Source organism: Panthera uncia, chromosome D1 (genome assembly GCF_023721935.1).
Source record: "Panthera uncia isolate 11264 chromosome D1, Puncia_PCG_1.0, whole genome shotgun sequence".
NCBI lineage: Eukaryota > Metazoa > Chordata > Mammalia > Carnivora > Felidae > Panthera > Panthera uncia.
In genome coordinates, this window is record NC_064808.1 from 111,032,483 (window position 1) to 111,047,596 (window position 15,114).

Here is a 15,114-nt window from a genome sequence, read left to right on the forward strand (position 1 = left end):
GTAGACCTTTTAACAGTATTTTGTTCTTCCTATCCGTGAACATGAAATGTATTTCCTTTTCTTCGTGTCCTCTTCCATTTCTTTCATCAGTGTTTCATAGCCTTTAGAGTACAGATCTTTTACCTCTTTGGTTAGGGTTATTCCAGGTATCTGGGGTATTTGGTGCACCTGTCAATGGGAATGATCCCTTGTTTTCTCTTTCTGTTAATTCATTATTCGTCTACAGAAATGTAGTAGATTTATGTACATTGATTTCTGTATATTTTGATTTGTTGAATTCATATACCAATTCTAACAATTTTGGGGGGAGTCTTTCATGTTTTTTTATAGAGAGCATCATGTCAGTTCCAAATAGCAAAAGTTCTATTTCTTCCTTGCCAATTTGGATGTTTCTTATTTCTTCTTGTTGTCTGACTGCTGTGGCTAGGACTTCTAGTACTCTGTGGAATAACAGTGGTGAGAGGGATGTCCCTGTCTTGTCCCTGACCTTGGAGGAAAAACTTTCAATTTTTCCCCATTGAGGATGAGCTGAGCTGTGGGTTTTTCATAAATGACCTTTATATGTGCAGGTAGGTTGAGTCCCAATCTACTTGCTAGGGGGTTTTATCGTGAATGGATGTGACATTTTGTCGAATCGTTTCCTGCATGTCTTGAAAACATCATATTGTTCTTATCCTTTCTTCTATTACTGTGGTGCATCATGTTGATTGATCTGTGAATACGCAACCACGCTTGCAGCCCAGGAATATATCCCACTTGATTATGGTAAATGATTCTATTAATGTATTGTTGACTTTACTCTGAAGGTATTTTGATGTGAATTTATGCATACGTACTCATCGCGGTATTGGTCTGTAGTTTTATTTAAAAACTTTTTAACATATTTAAAATATTTATTTAGAGACATATTGTACATAAAAGTGAGGGAGGGGCAGAGAGACAGGGAGAGAGAGAATCCTGGCCATTCTCCACACTGTCAGCACAGGGTCCAACGTGGGCATCGAACCCATGCGCTGCAAGATAATGTCCTAATCCGAAATTAAGAGTTGGACACTAAACCGACCGAGCCACACAGGCGCCCCGGCAGTTTTAGGTTTTAGTGGAGGCTTTATCTGGTTTTGGTATCAGGGTAATGGTGGTCTCATAAGATGAATTTGTAAGTTTTCCTTCTTTTTTTATTTTTTGTAATAATTCAAGAAAAATACATATTATCTCTTCCTTAAATGGATGGTAGAATTCATTAGTGAAGCCATCTGGCACTGAACTCTTGTGTTGGGGGGAAATTCATTTTATTACTGATTTGATTTCTTTCTGTTTTCAGATTTTTTATATCTTCCCGTTTCAGTTTTGGTAGTTTGTGTGTTTCTAGGTATTTGTCCATTTTTCTCAGAGTGTCCAATTTGTTGCATATAGTTTTTCATAATATTATCTTCTAATTGTATTTTTGTGGTGTTGACTGTTATTTCTTCTGTGTTATTTGAGATTTTATTTACTTGAGTCCTTTCCTTCTTCTTTGTGAAAAGTATGCCTAAGAGGTCTTCATGTTGATTACTGTTCTCAAAGAACCAGCCCCTGGTTTCATTGATTTGGTCTAGTGTCTTTTTTTTTTTTTCTAACGTTTATTTATTTTTTTGAGACAGAGAGAGACAGAGCATGAACAGGGGAGGAGCAGAGAGAGAGGGAGACACAGAATCCGAAACAGGCTCCAGGCCCTGAGCTGTCAGCACAGAGCCCGACGCGGGGCTCGAACTCATGGAGCGTGAGATCATGACCTGAGCCGAAGTCAGACGTTTAACCGACCAAGCCACCCAGGCGCCCCTGGTCTAGTGTCTTTTTGGTTTCTATATCCCTTATTTCTGCCTTAATCTCTATTATTTCCTTCCTTTGGCTGTTCTTCTCATTCTTTTAGTTATAAGTTAGGATTGTTTGGTATTTTTCTTGCTTTTAATGGTAGGCTTGTACTGCTGTATACTTCCATCATAGACTGCTTCTGCCACATTCCAAATATTTTTTCGAGTGTATTTTCATTTTCATTTGTTTCAGTGTATTTTCTCATTGATTTCCTGTTTGACCCATTCATTTGGTAGCATGTTATTTAACCTCCCTTTATTTGTGGCCTTTCCCCCTGTGTGTGCGTGTGCGTGTGTGTGTGTGTGTGCGCGCGCGTGCGCGCGTGCATGGTTAACTTCGAGATTCCTAGCTTTGTGGTCAGAAAAAATGCTTGGTCTGATATCTGTCTTTGGGTACCTGTTGAGGTCTGATTTGTGACCTAGAATGTGATCAATTCTGGAGAATGCCCCATTTGCACTTGAAAAGAATGTGTACTCTGTCATTTTAGTATGGAGTGTTCTGAATATATCTGTTAAACCCATCTGGTCCAGTGTGTCATTCAAAGCCATTGTTTCCTTGTTGATTTTCTGTTTACAGGTTCTGTCCATCGATGTGAGTGATGTGATAAAGTCCTCTACTATCGTTACATTATTATAAATGAGTTCTTTTATGGTTGTTGTTAAATATATACTTGGTGGTTGCATGTTAGGGGCATCAAAATGTACAATCATTGGATCTTCTTGTTTGGTTGTGCCCTTTAGTATGAGATAGGGTTCATCTTCATCTCTTGTTACAGCTTTATTTATTTTTTAAATTTAAGTCTTAGTTGACATACAGTGCATTCTCGGATTTGGGAGTAGTGTTCACTGATTCATCCCTTACATACAACACCCAGTGCTCATCACAAGTGCTCTTCTTAATACAGGTCCCCCATATAGCCCAGAGCTGACCCATCACCCTCCATGAACCTTCACTTATTTTCTTTATCATTAAGAGACAGATGTGGTTTGTTACCACTCTTCTCTTTTCCTGCCCTCTTCCCATGTTTTCATCTGTTTTGTATCTTCAATTCCACGTGAGTGAAATCATATATTTGTGTTTCTCTGATTGGCACATTTCACTTAGCATAACACATTCTAGCTCCATCCACATCGTTGCAAATGGCAGGATTTCATTCTTTTTGAAGCTGAGACATATTTGATTGTATATACGTATGTATGTATGTATGCACGTACGTATGTATATATACATACGTATATGTATGTATGTATGAACATATGTATATATGTACATACATACATATACACACATGCATATACATGAATACACAGACACACACATGCACAGGCCCCACAACTTCTTTATACCTTCATCAGTTGATGGATACTTGGGCTTTCTCCATAATTTGGCTACTGTTGATAAAGCTGCTATACATATTGGGTGCATGCAATTTTACTACTTGGTATTGACCTAAAGGGTACCAAACTACAGTCTCGGGTTAAAGTTTTTTTGTCCGATATAAGTATTGCTAATGGGTTTCTTTTGATATTATTGGCATGATAAATGTTTTTTCATTCCCTCAATTTAAATCTGCAGGTGACTTAAGTCCAAATAAGGCTTTGTAGACAGCACCTAGATAGGCCTTGGGTGGTTTTTTTTGTTTGTTTGATTGTTTCTTTTCTTTTTCTTTTTTCTTTCTTTTTTTCTTTCTTTTTTTTTTTTTTTTTTTTTTTTTTTGTCCATTCTGACTCCCTATCCAAGGTCTTTTGATTGGACCATTTAGTCGATTTACATTCAGAGTAATTATTGATAGGTATATATTTAGTGCCCTACTAGTTGTTTTGCCATTATATCTTGTTTTCTCTGATCCTTTCTTGTCTGTAACAATTTTGGTCTTTCATTCCCACTCAAACACCCCGATTTAAATATTCTTTTCTTTTGACTGGTAGTATATTTCTCTACTTAGTTTTAATATTTCTTCTTTTTTAAAATTTAAGCTCAAGTTAGTTACCTTATAGTGGAACACAGTTTCAGGATTAGAATTTAGTGATCCATCAATTACAAAATATATCCAGTACTCATCCCAAGTGCTGTCACTAATGCCCATCACCCATTTAGCCCATACCCCTATTCAGTAACCCTACCAGGAACTCTGAGCTTCTTCCCTATATTTAATGGTGTCTTATCGTTTGACTCCATCTCTGTTTGTATCTTATTTTTCCTTTCCTTTCACTACATTCTTCAGTGTTATGAATTCTCTCATCTGTGGAATTTAATATGATGTGTGTCTTTCTCTGACATATTTTGCTTATCATAATAAAGTCCAGTTCACTCCACGTTGTTGCAAATAGCAAGATTTCACTCCTTTTGATCGCCGAGTAATATTCCATTGTATGAATATACCACATCTTCTTTATCCATTCATCTGTCAATGGTCAATTGGCCTCTTTGCATAATGTAGCTATTGTTGATAATGCTGCTATAAACATTGGAGTGCATGTGCTACTTCGAGTCAGCGTTAGTATATCCTTTGTGTAAATACCTAGTAGTGCAATTGCTGGGTCCTAGTGCAGTTCTATTTTTGGTTTTTGTAATGAATCTCCATACTATTTTCCAGAGTGGCTACACCATTTTGCATTTCCACCAGCATTGCAAAAGCCTTCCCTATGCATTCTTGCCAACATCTGTCGTTTCCTGAGATGTTAATTTTAGCCATTCTGATAGGCGTGAGGGGATATCTTATTGTGGTTTTGATGTGTATTTCACTTATGAGGAATGAGGTTGAGCATCTTTTCACGTGTGACAAATCTGGATATCATGTTTGTTAAAGTGTCTCCTCATGTCTTTTGCCCATTTCTTCACTGGATTATATGGTTTTTGGGTGTTGGGTGTGATTAAGTTCTTGATAGATTTTGGATACTAACCCTTTATCTGATATGTCACCTGCAAATATCTTCTCCCATTCCATTCAGTTGCCTTTTAGATTTGCTGATTGTGTCCTCTGCTCTGTAGAAGCTTTTTATCTTGAGGTCCAAATAGTTTATTTTGGTTTTTATTGACCTTGCTTCTGGAGACATGACAAGCAAGAAGTTGATCCTGTGGCCAGGATCAAAGAGGTAGGTTGCCTGTTTTCTCCTCTAGGATTTTGATGGTTTCCTGTCTTACATTTAGATCTTTCATCCATTTTGAGATGTGTGTGTGTGTGTGTGTGTGTGTGTGTGTGTGTGTGTGTGTGAGAGAGAGAGAGAGAGAGAGAGAGAGTAGTTTAAGAACATAGTCCAGGTTCATACTTCTCACTGTCCAATTTTCCCAGTACCATTTGCTGAAGAGTCTCTTCTTTTTCCTTTGGATATTCTTTCCTGCTTTGTGAAATATTACTCAGCCATATGTTTGAGGGTCCATTTCTGGGTTCCCTATTCTGGTCCTTTGCTCTATGTGTCCGTTTTTGTGCCCATACCATACTGTCTTGATGATTCGGGCTTTCTAATGCACCATAAAGTCCAGAATTGTAATGTCTCCATCTTTGTTTTTCTTTTTCAACATTACTTTGGCCCTTTGGGGTCTTTTCTGGTTCCATACAATTTTAGGATTGTTGTTTCTAGCTCTGTGAAAAATACTGGTGTTATTTTGATAGGAATTGCATTGAATTTGTCGATTGCTTTGGGTAGTATTGGCATTTTAACAATATTTGTTCTTCTAATCCATGTGTATGGGATGTTTTTTTCATTTCTTTATGTCTTCCTCAACTTCTTTTATAGACGTTGTATGGTTTGTTCTTTTAATTTTTTTAATGTTTACTTGTTTTTGAGAGAGAGAGAGAGAGAGTGCAAGCGAGAGTGCATGAGAAGGGGAGGGGCTGAGAGAGAGAGACAGGGAGACACAGACTCTGAGGCAAGCTCCAGACTCTGAGCTGTCAGCGCAGAGCCCGTCGAGGGACTCAATCCCACAAATGCAGGATCATGTCCACAACCGAAGTCGGCACTTAACCGACTGAGCCACCCAGGAGACCCTCTAATGTTTAACTGTACTGATCTTTTCCCTCTTTGGTTGGGTTTATCCCTGGGTATTTTATGGTTTTCAGTGCAGTTGTAAAGACATCAATTTCTTGATTTCTCTTTCTGTTGATTCATTACTGGTGTATAGAAATGCAATCAACTTCTGCATATTGATTTTATATTCTGATACTTTCCTGAATTCCTGTATCAATCCTGGAAGTTTTTGGGTGGGGTTGTTTGGATTTTCCACGGAGAGTATCGTGTCTGTGAGCAGGGAAAGATTGACTCATCCTTGCCAACTTGGACACCTTGTATTCTTTTTGATGTCTGATTGCTGAGGCTTGGACTTCTAACAGTATGGTGAATAACAGTGCTGAGAGTGGACATCCCTGTCGTGTTCCTGACCTTAGGGGGAAAGCTCTCCGTTTTTTTGCCATTGAAGATGATATTAGCTGTGGGACTTTTGTATCTAGATATTCTCATGTTGAGGCACGATACTTCTATCCCTCCTTTCATGAGTTTTTTTTTTTTCAGGAAGAAAGGATGTTGCTGCATTTTGTCAAACGTTTATTCTGCATCTATTGAGAGGATCATGTGGTTGTTATCCTTTCTTTTATCAATGTGATGTATCGCATCAGTTGATTTGCAGATATTGAATTGGTTGTGCATCCCAGGAATAAAATCCACCTCATTGTGATGAATGATCCTTTTTATGTATTGTTGGATCCGGTTTGCTACTTTTTGTTGAGAATTTTTGCATCCAGGGTCATCAGGTACTTGGCCTGTGTTTTCCTTTCTGGTGGGGTCTTTGTCCAGTTTGGACCAAGGCCATGCGGGCCTCATAGAATGAGTTTGGAAGTGTTCCTTCCATTTCTCTGGCCATCACCTTATCTTGTTCTTTCATTTGGGATGCATTCCTCTTGTCTTGGCATTTTGGTTGAGTATATGCCTTCTCTGTTACCAAATCTCATTATGTTACCTGCCTCTGGGATGAAGGGCTTTATGAAGAGGAGATCATCTAGTGTCCAGGGCCTGGCACATCAGGGATTGCCTTTGGTGTGTGTTGCATGCATTGTTTTGTGTTCTGACTGCTCTATCCTTCAAGCCAGTTGTATGAGCAATGTATGGTCCTTGGCCAGAATGTGGTGAGACTTATCTAAGTCTGCTCCGATCTTCTTGTTAAATGAGACTTGAAACGATTGCCACTAGAAGTGAAGCCCTGCAGAACTGTCTGGTCAAGAGAGGTTGTCTGGTCATAGGCTTCCACTGGTGTTCTGGGGAATGGGCCAGCTCCATTGGGACTGAGGCAAGCTTCAATGACCTAGAAGGCCAGTCTCGCCAGAACACAGGAAGTTGGGGTTTGGTGTAAGGAGCTTAGGCGCCCAGTGTGGGGATTGCCTTGTTTCCAGCAGATGGCTCTGTGTTTTTGTTTTGTTTTGTTTTGTTTTGTTTTGGCGGGGGCGGGGGGTGGTGTACAGAGCAGGGAAATGGTTCCACGCAGCTCCTCTGTCCTAGCTCTTTGTCCCCTCATTGTGAACACTGATTCTCAGGGATGCTCTCCACGATGAGTGTGTAATCTCCCCAGTGTGTGCACCAGGCATTGTACAGATCAGTTTCCATGCCATCTGCCTGCACGTTGTTGGCTGCCTTCTCGTCAGGAGTAGGCCAGTTCCATCATGGCTGTATCCCATCCAAGACTGCTAACCTTTGAAACTCCACATTCTTGGGGTGCCTGGATGGCTTGCTTAAGTGTCTGACTCTTGATCCTGGCTCAGATCATGACCTCTTGGTTGCGGTAATCTCTTTCCCTGTTGTCTTGCCCCTCTCTTGCATGTGCTCTTTTTGTCTCTCTCTAACTTGAATAAACTTAAAAAAAAAGTGGCATGGAATACCTTATTTAGGCAAGACTGCCTCTCTGAGGGGAATGGCAGGGATCTATCAGTTAAATTTCCAGCACAGACTAGGAAATTCTTTGCTGACTGGTTAAAGGTTACATTCCTGCATGAATGAAATTAGGTTTAGTGACATGTGGCCTTAAAGTAAGTAACTCCATGATGGGCCTGTGATTTTTCTTAACATTCCAAACCCACATTTTTACACATACATTTTTTCAATTAAATGTATAGCCCTAACTAATATTTTAGCCATCTACTGTCGGCCCAAAGATCATATCCTGTGAAACTGTGACCATTTCCTAATCATAGGTGAAGATCGACTTTGTGGCTCTAAGATCTTTGTAGCTCTAAGTTACTTTGATCTATGTTACTAAGATCTTTGTGAGTCTAGGTTACTGCTGGCCTTTTGAAGTCTTTGACGCAGGGACCCCCAGCCAGGTTGCTGACCCATCACTTAGGCACAGAAGCACCCTTTCGAAGTCACCCCGCGCTAAAGTGTTGTCTTTCCCTCTTGTACTTCTGGGACTTACCCTTTGGCAAGTCACATATCCTCATGCAAACATGTCAAATGGGCCCAGAGAAAGCTGCTTGCCTGTGACTCCCCCTTCATGGTCACATCTTATCCTTCTGAAACCCCTTGAACTCCCTATCGTTCTTCCAGTCTTTGAATATCTCTTTGATTTGGAAATATTTGATTCTCTTGTATTCCTGCTAAAGATATGCGTGAAAATATTAAAGCAAGGATTCTTTACAATAAGTGAGCCAGTCACAATGCTTCATCTGGCCGCGTGTATGTTTTTATTTTTGACAATGTTCAGGCATGATGTGACGTACATCCTGTAAAATCTGAGTATCATTCATTATCTAGCATAACCACCTTTATGGAAAGCCATTCAATGACATGCTCGTTCAAGATCAGAAAAATACTTAATTTACATACCACATAATAGAGTGGTATATGCATACGCTATTATCTTAAAATATGTAAAGTAGATGTTTCTATGAAGTGTTTATCATGCATTCAGTTTTCTGTACTATGAATGCTATTATTTAAATTAAACAATAGTAAGAACAACAAGAATAGGTACATGGCCATCACTAGTAACTAATACTGGAACTAGTTATATAATCTTATGTGTTGAAAAACCATGATTACTAATAATCTTTTCTTTCATGATGGGTTTCTAGTTACCAAAAAAAAAATAATTGGGAAGATAATACTGAGTATCCACATACATCAGGCTGTTTTCTCACTATTTTTTTTTTTAAATTTTTTTTTTCCAACGTTTTTTATTTATTTTTGGGACAGAGAGAGACAGAGCATGAACGGGGGAGGGGCAGAGAGAGAGGGAGACACAGAGTCGGAAACAGGCTCCAGGCTCCGAGCCATCAGCCCAGAGCCTGACGCGGGGCTCGAACTCACGGACCGCGAGATCGTGACCTGGCTGAAGTCGGACGCTTAACCGACTGCGCCACCCAGGCGCCCTGTTTTCTCACTATTGATGTCATAATGGTTGGTACATGATCACAATCAATATATCAAAGAGATATGGTAGTATGAAGTAAAGTTTATATTTGTATTCAGATTGCTTCGGTTTTAACCTCTCCTAGCCCAGACTCATCCCACCTGGCACATTACAGTCATCCTGTCTCCTCAGGCTCCACTTGGCCATGACAATTTTTAGATTTTTCCATATTTTTCATAAGGTGCAAAGTTTTGAGGGTACGTTTGTAGAATGTATTTTGTAGAATGATCCTTGGTTGGGATATGTCTAACGTTTGTTCAAATGCTTAAGCCAGAGTTACTGTGTTTTGGAGCAGAAGATCCGGAGGCATAGTGCCATCCATAATTATCACTTCACATAAAGATTGTTTACTCTGAAGATTGGGGTCTTTTTTTGTTCCATACAAATTTTAGGACTGTTCTCGTTCTGTGAAAACTGCTGTTGGTATTTTGATGGAAATTGCACTAATTGTGTCAATTGCTTTGGGAAGTATAGACATTTTCACTATATTTGTGCTTCTGATCCGTGAGTACGGAATGTCCTTCCATTTCTTTGTGTCATCTTGAATTTCTTTCATCACTGTTTTATACTTTTCAGAGTATAGGTCGCTCACCACTTTGGTTAGATTTATTCATAGATATCTTATTTTTGGTGTACGACTGTAAATGGGACAGTTTTCTTAATTTCAATTTCTACTGCTTCTGTATTGTCTACAAATGCAACAGATTTCTGTACAATGATGTTGTATCCTGTGACATTGCTGAATTCATTTATCAGTTCTAGCAGTTATTGGGTGGACTCTTTAGGGTTTTCTATATATAGTGTCATGTAATCTGCAAATCGTTTCGTTTCGTTTGTCTGCTGGCTGTGGCTAGGACTTCCAGTAATTTGTGTACTAAAAGTGGTAAGAGTAAACATCCTTGTCTTCTTCCTGACCTTACAGGAAAAGCTCTCAGATTTTCCCCATTAAGGTTGATTATAACTGCAGGGTTTTCATAGATCACCTTTATGACGTTAATGTATGTTTCCTGTAAACCTACTTTAGGGGGTTACATGCATGAACGGATGTTGTACTTTGTCAAATGTTCCTTTCCGCATGTATTGAAATGACTGTATGCTTCTTTCCTTTTAATGTTTATTAATTTTGAGAGAGACAGAGCGTGAGCAGGGGAGGGGCAGAGAGAGAGGGAGATATAGAATTCGAAGGAGGCTCTTGGATCTGAGCTTTCAGCACTGAGTCTGACACGGGACTTGAACTCAGGAATCATGAAGTCATGACCTGAGCTGATTTCAGACTGTTAAAGGATGAGCCACCCAGATGCCCCGATCATCTGGTTCTTATCCTTTCTCCTGTTGATGTATTGTATCACATTGATTGATTTGCGAATATTGAACCACCTTTGTAGCTTGGGAATAAATCCCACTTAATTGTGGGATATATTTACAGTTGTTATATCTTCTTTTTGGATTGTACCGTTTACTGTTATATACTGTCCTCCTCTGTCTCTTGTAATGTACTTTTTTGAGTGTATTTTTTCTGATACAAGTATTGCCACCCCAGCTTTCTTTTGACATTCATTTGTGTGATGTTTCTCTATCCTCACTATCATTCTTGAGGTGTAAAGTGGGTCACTTGTAGGCATCTGAATCTGTTTTGTTTTTTCATCCATTCTTACACCCTACCTCTGTAGATTGGAGCATTCACTCCATTTCCCTTCAAAATTTATTGATATGTATATATGCATTGCCATTTTGTTGCCTGTTTTGTTGTGGTTTCTAATGATTTTCTCTGATCCTTTCTTGCCTTTCTTTCATGTATTGCTTATTTTCTTTAGTGATATATTTTGATTTCTTTATCTCTATTCTTAGCATATTTATGACTGGTTTTAGGATATGGCTACTGTTAAGTGTTTATATAACCTCTTCTGCATTTAGCAGTTTGTATTAAGTTGATGGTCATTTACCTTTGAACCCATTACTTTCTCCTCCCTAGGTTTTTGGTAGATGTTATTATATTTCAAATCCATTTCTCTGAGTACTTTAACTGATTTTTTTCCAGAAATGTTCATTTTTTACTTGAATTGTGTCTTCTACCTCTATACTGTCACTGTTGGTCTTTCATTCCCACTCAAAGAATCCCTCTTAATATTTCTTGCAGGGCTGGTTTAGTTTTACAAACTCCTTTAGTTTTTGTTTGGGGAAGTCTGTGTCTCCTTCATCCTGAAAGATAGCCTTGCTGAATAGAATATTCTTGGCTGCTGATTTTTCCATTCAGCACTTTGAATATGTGATGTCACTCACTTCTGGCTTGCCAAGTTTCTGTTCAGAAATATGTAGCTAGCCTTATGGGTCTTCCCTTCTAAGTTAAGGACTGTTTTGCTGCTTTTACGAGTTTTTTCTTTATTCTCACCCTAATTTGTAAGTTTCTTTACAATAGGTTTGTGTGTTGGCCTGATTTTGATGGGAGTTCTCTAGTCTCCTGGATGTGGATGTTTGTTTTCCTCCCCCAATTAGGGAAGTTTTCAGCTATTGTTTCCTCAAATAAATTTTCTTCCCCATTTTCTCTTCCTTCTGGGACTCCTACAATATGAATACTATTATCTTTCCTGTAGTCACTGAGTTCCCTTAGTCCCACCTCACGTTGCAGAATTCTTTTCTCTCTCTTTGGTTCAGTGTGATTAATTTCCATTACTCAGTCTTCGAAGTCACTAGTTTGTTCGGCTCCTTCTTCCATCCCCTGTTCATTCCAGCAAGCATGTTTCTCCTTTATTGTGTCCTCAGTGTCTAAATGTGTTATATCTTATCTCTGTCAGGGATCTCACTCTTCTACTCATTTCGCAACTCCAGTGAGTATCCTTATGATCATTGCTTTAAATTCTGTATCAGGTATGTTATTTATATCTCTTTGGCTTAGATCTCTGGCTGTGGCTTTGACTAGGTCTTTCATTGTAGATAAACATCTCTGTGTGTCCATTTTGTTTGTCGCTCTGGCTCTATTTCTCTGTGTTAAGAAAGTCAGCTGTGCCTTCTGATCTTGAAATTAATGCCGTTATGAAGAAGAGGTCCTGGAGCCCTCAGCAGTGCACGTCTCCATTTATAGGACCTGGACCTTCAGGAGGATATTGTATGGGTATTGCTCACTCCCTGCTGTTCTGTCTGGGTTACTTTTCCTTTCAGTGCAGGGGTCTGCAATGATTGCGTGCCTGTTGTGGGCTGTGCTTGCTCTCAGTGGGGTCAGTGGGACCCAGGCCGGCCAGCTGAGCCAAGAATCAAGAATCAGCATGAATACATACGTCTCCTGTGGCCTGGGCACTGTGTAAAATGCCATGTTTACGTTGCCTCTCTACACAGGCAGGGACCTGGCTATCACTCATCCTTCTGGATCACCCAGTGCTGGGTCAGCTGACCTCCAAAATGCCAGGATCTAAACTCAAGGGAATTCAGCTCCCCTGGGTTTTAATGCCAAATGTTATGGAGATTAGTCTTCCCTGGGTCAGCTCCCTGGTGTGAGGGCTCACTTTCTCTGCTCCTTCTGCAGACATCCAACCTCCACCTTTCTGACCTTCCTAACCTTCCTGATGCAGCTTCTATTTAGGTGTGGAATTTGTTGTGCCAGTCTTGGATCCCTCTCTGGTTCATGGACTTGGATGTGGAAGTTATGTAGTTGAAAACATGGGACATGGTGAGCTCAGGGTCTGCTTACTCTGCTATTATTAATTTTTTAAATGTCTTATTATTCTGGATTTTTGAGACAGTGGCAGACTCATATCACCCGTGCACTTCAGGATTAGAAAGGAACGTTCCCACATTTGCTTCTAGTATTTTGTGCTTTGAAACTCTCTTTAATGAGGTATAATTTACATATAACAAAGAGCCTCAAATTAAAGGGTATAATTTGATGAGACTTGATCTCATGGATACAGCACCATGAAGTCCTATGGTTGCTCTCTAAACCTTAAATCATGATCCCTTTGTGTCTAGCGCTAACGTCGCTTTTGAAGTAAGGACTACTTTTTTTTTTTACATTTTCAGATATTGCCCACGTGTCTGAATGCCTGCACTAGGGAACCTACCTCCTTTTCTGATAGACTGTATTCCATAAGTATTGCAGTCAGTCTACCTTTGGACTTTATCCTGTGTTGTATCTTTCAGTCTGTTCACTTAATTTTGTTGAGTACTTTAATGCTGAGGGATTCATAATTGGATTGATTTTCACTAAATGGTATGAGCTGCAGTTCCAATCATGACAGAAAGCACGTGCTTCCTGTGTTAGGTGTCCAAGAGCAAGGCAGATACCCTGGGCATTTGAGCTGAGTATGTCACTCTGTCTTTTTGCCAGCCCTCTTCCGTTCCCTGGGAGACAAGGGTCTCGTTTTGGTCACACAGAAATGTAGGTGAAGTCAGCAGAGAAGGGTCCCTTCTCTTCTCTTCCGTTTTTCTCTCAAACTCCCTGTCACTACCTTCTGCCTGTCCCTTTCCCTGACTTAATCCCCCAGGCCCACTGCTCCACTCCAGCCATGATCAGGGTGTCCTCCAGCTGCTGGCCTCTGCTCTAGCCATCGCTCAGTGAGGAAACTACAGGAGGATTATGTAGTTCATGGGTCTGATCAAGAAATCTCTGCTCCTCAGGGTCCTCCTACATGTGGTGCTGTCTGTGGAGACCTGGCATGAGGGGCATGGGTCTGACCCTCACTCCTCTCCACAGTCACTGCTGGTCCCTCATCCTTCTCCACCATTAGAACTCGGCCATTTCCTAAGGACAGATACCTGTCTATCTGACCCCAAGGCACAATGGAGTCAGGGAATATTTCCAGAATAATTGAGCATAAGCACCCCATCAATCTAGATATAGGAAGTTCCCATCACCCCGGAAAACTCCCTCAGGCTCCCCTGCACAAAGGGGGATCTTGCTTCTATCCTCCATCACCACCATTTCTGGCACTTTGTTACCTGTGTGTACAGGAACCCCACTGTGTGCACTCAGTGGGGAGCGAGAGTAGATGGCCCTAGAAGCAGACGCTGACACAGAGACAAAACGATGAAAGGTAGATTATGGGACAGTAGGAAGGACAAAGTGGAGGGGACATGATGGGCAGGGAAAGCATTCAGGTAGATCTGACACCTTCTTAAAATGTATATACAAACACGATTGTCTGTCACCGTGCACAGTCCTCTTCAAATTTCAAAAGAGTTGTCCTATAAGGCAAAGAGATTTTGGTTTATTTCCCTGTGATCTTATGTTTTCCTACATGCATTCTGTCTTCTGTAGTTTATCTGTGGCCTCAGATGAACACTTTAGTGTGTGGCTGCATCTGTGAGATTATGTGTAATAGAAAATGATTGTCTTGGGGCACCTGGGTGGCGCAGTCGGTTAAGCGTCCGACTTCAGCCAGGTCACGATCTCGCGGTCCGTGAGTTCGAGCCCCGCGTCAGGCTCTGGGCTGATGGCTCGGGGTCTGGAGCCTGTTTCCGATTCTGTGTCTCCCTCTCTCTCTGCCCCTCCCCCGTTCATGCTCTGTCTCTCTCTGTCCCAAAAATAAATAAAAAACGTTGAAAAAAAATTAAAAAAAAAATGATTGTCTTCAGATCTAGGTCTCTGAATGTACACATTCTCATAATTATCTTTTCTTTCATTGTGTGACAGGGCCCGAATTCTAATAGAAAAACGAGGGACATTGTCTTATTTTTTAAAACAGTGATTCCCACTCCCTGGGATGAGTTGTTAACAGTCTTAGTTTAGTGAACTCCCGAGACCATCTATTTTGGAGGATCATTGTGTGGAGATATCTTAATTGAAACTGTGAGAAGCGTGAGAGGACACTTCCCAGAGATTTTGCAGATGCTTTCTGCACTGAATGTCTTCTTTTTCTCTTGTTCTTAGAAACAAAT

The 15,114-nt window shown here is 40.3% G+C and overlaps 1 long non-coding RNA gene across 1 annotated transcript in view; it reads left to right on the top strand.

The window, feature by feature from the left end:
* The window catches only part of LOC125910943 (uncharacterized), a 51,871-nt gene extending 38,475 nt beyond the window's left edge, over positions 1–13,396 (top strand). The window contains exon 5 of the long non-coding RNA XR_007454219.1: positions 13,258–13,396. This is a non-coding gene — a long non-coding RNA (uncharacterized LOC125910943). The remainder of the gene's footprint in view (positions 1–13,257) is intronic.
* Positions 13,397–15,114: the final 1,718 nt, after the last annotated feature.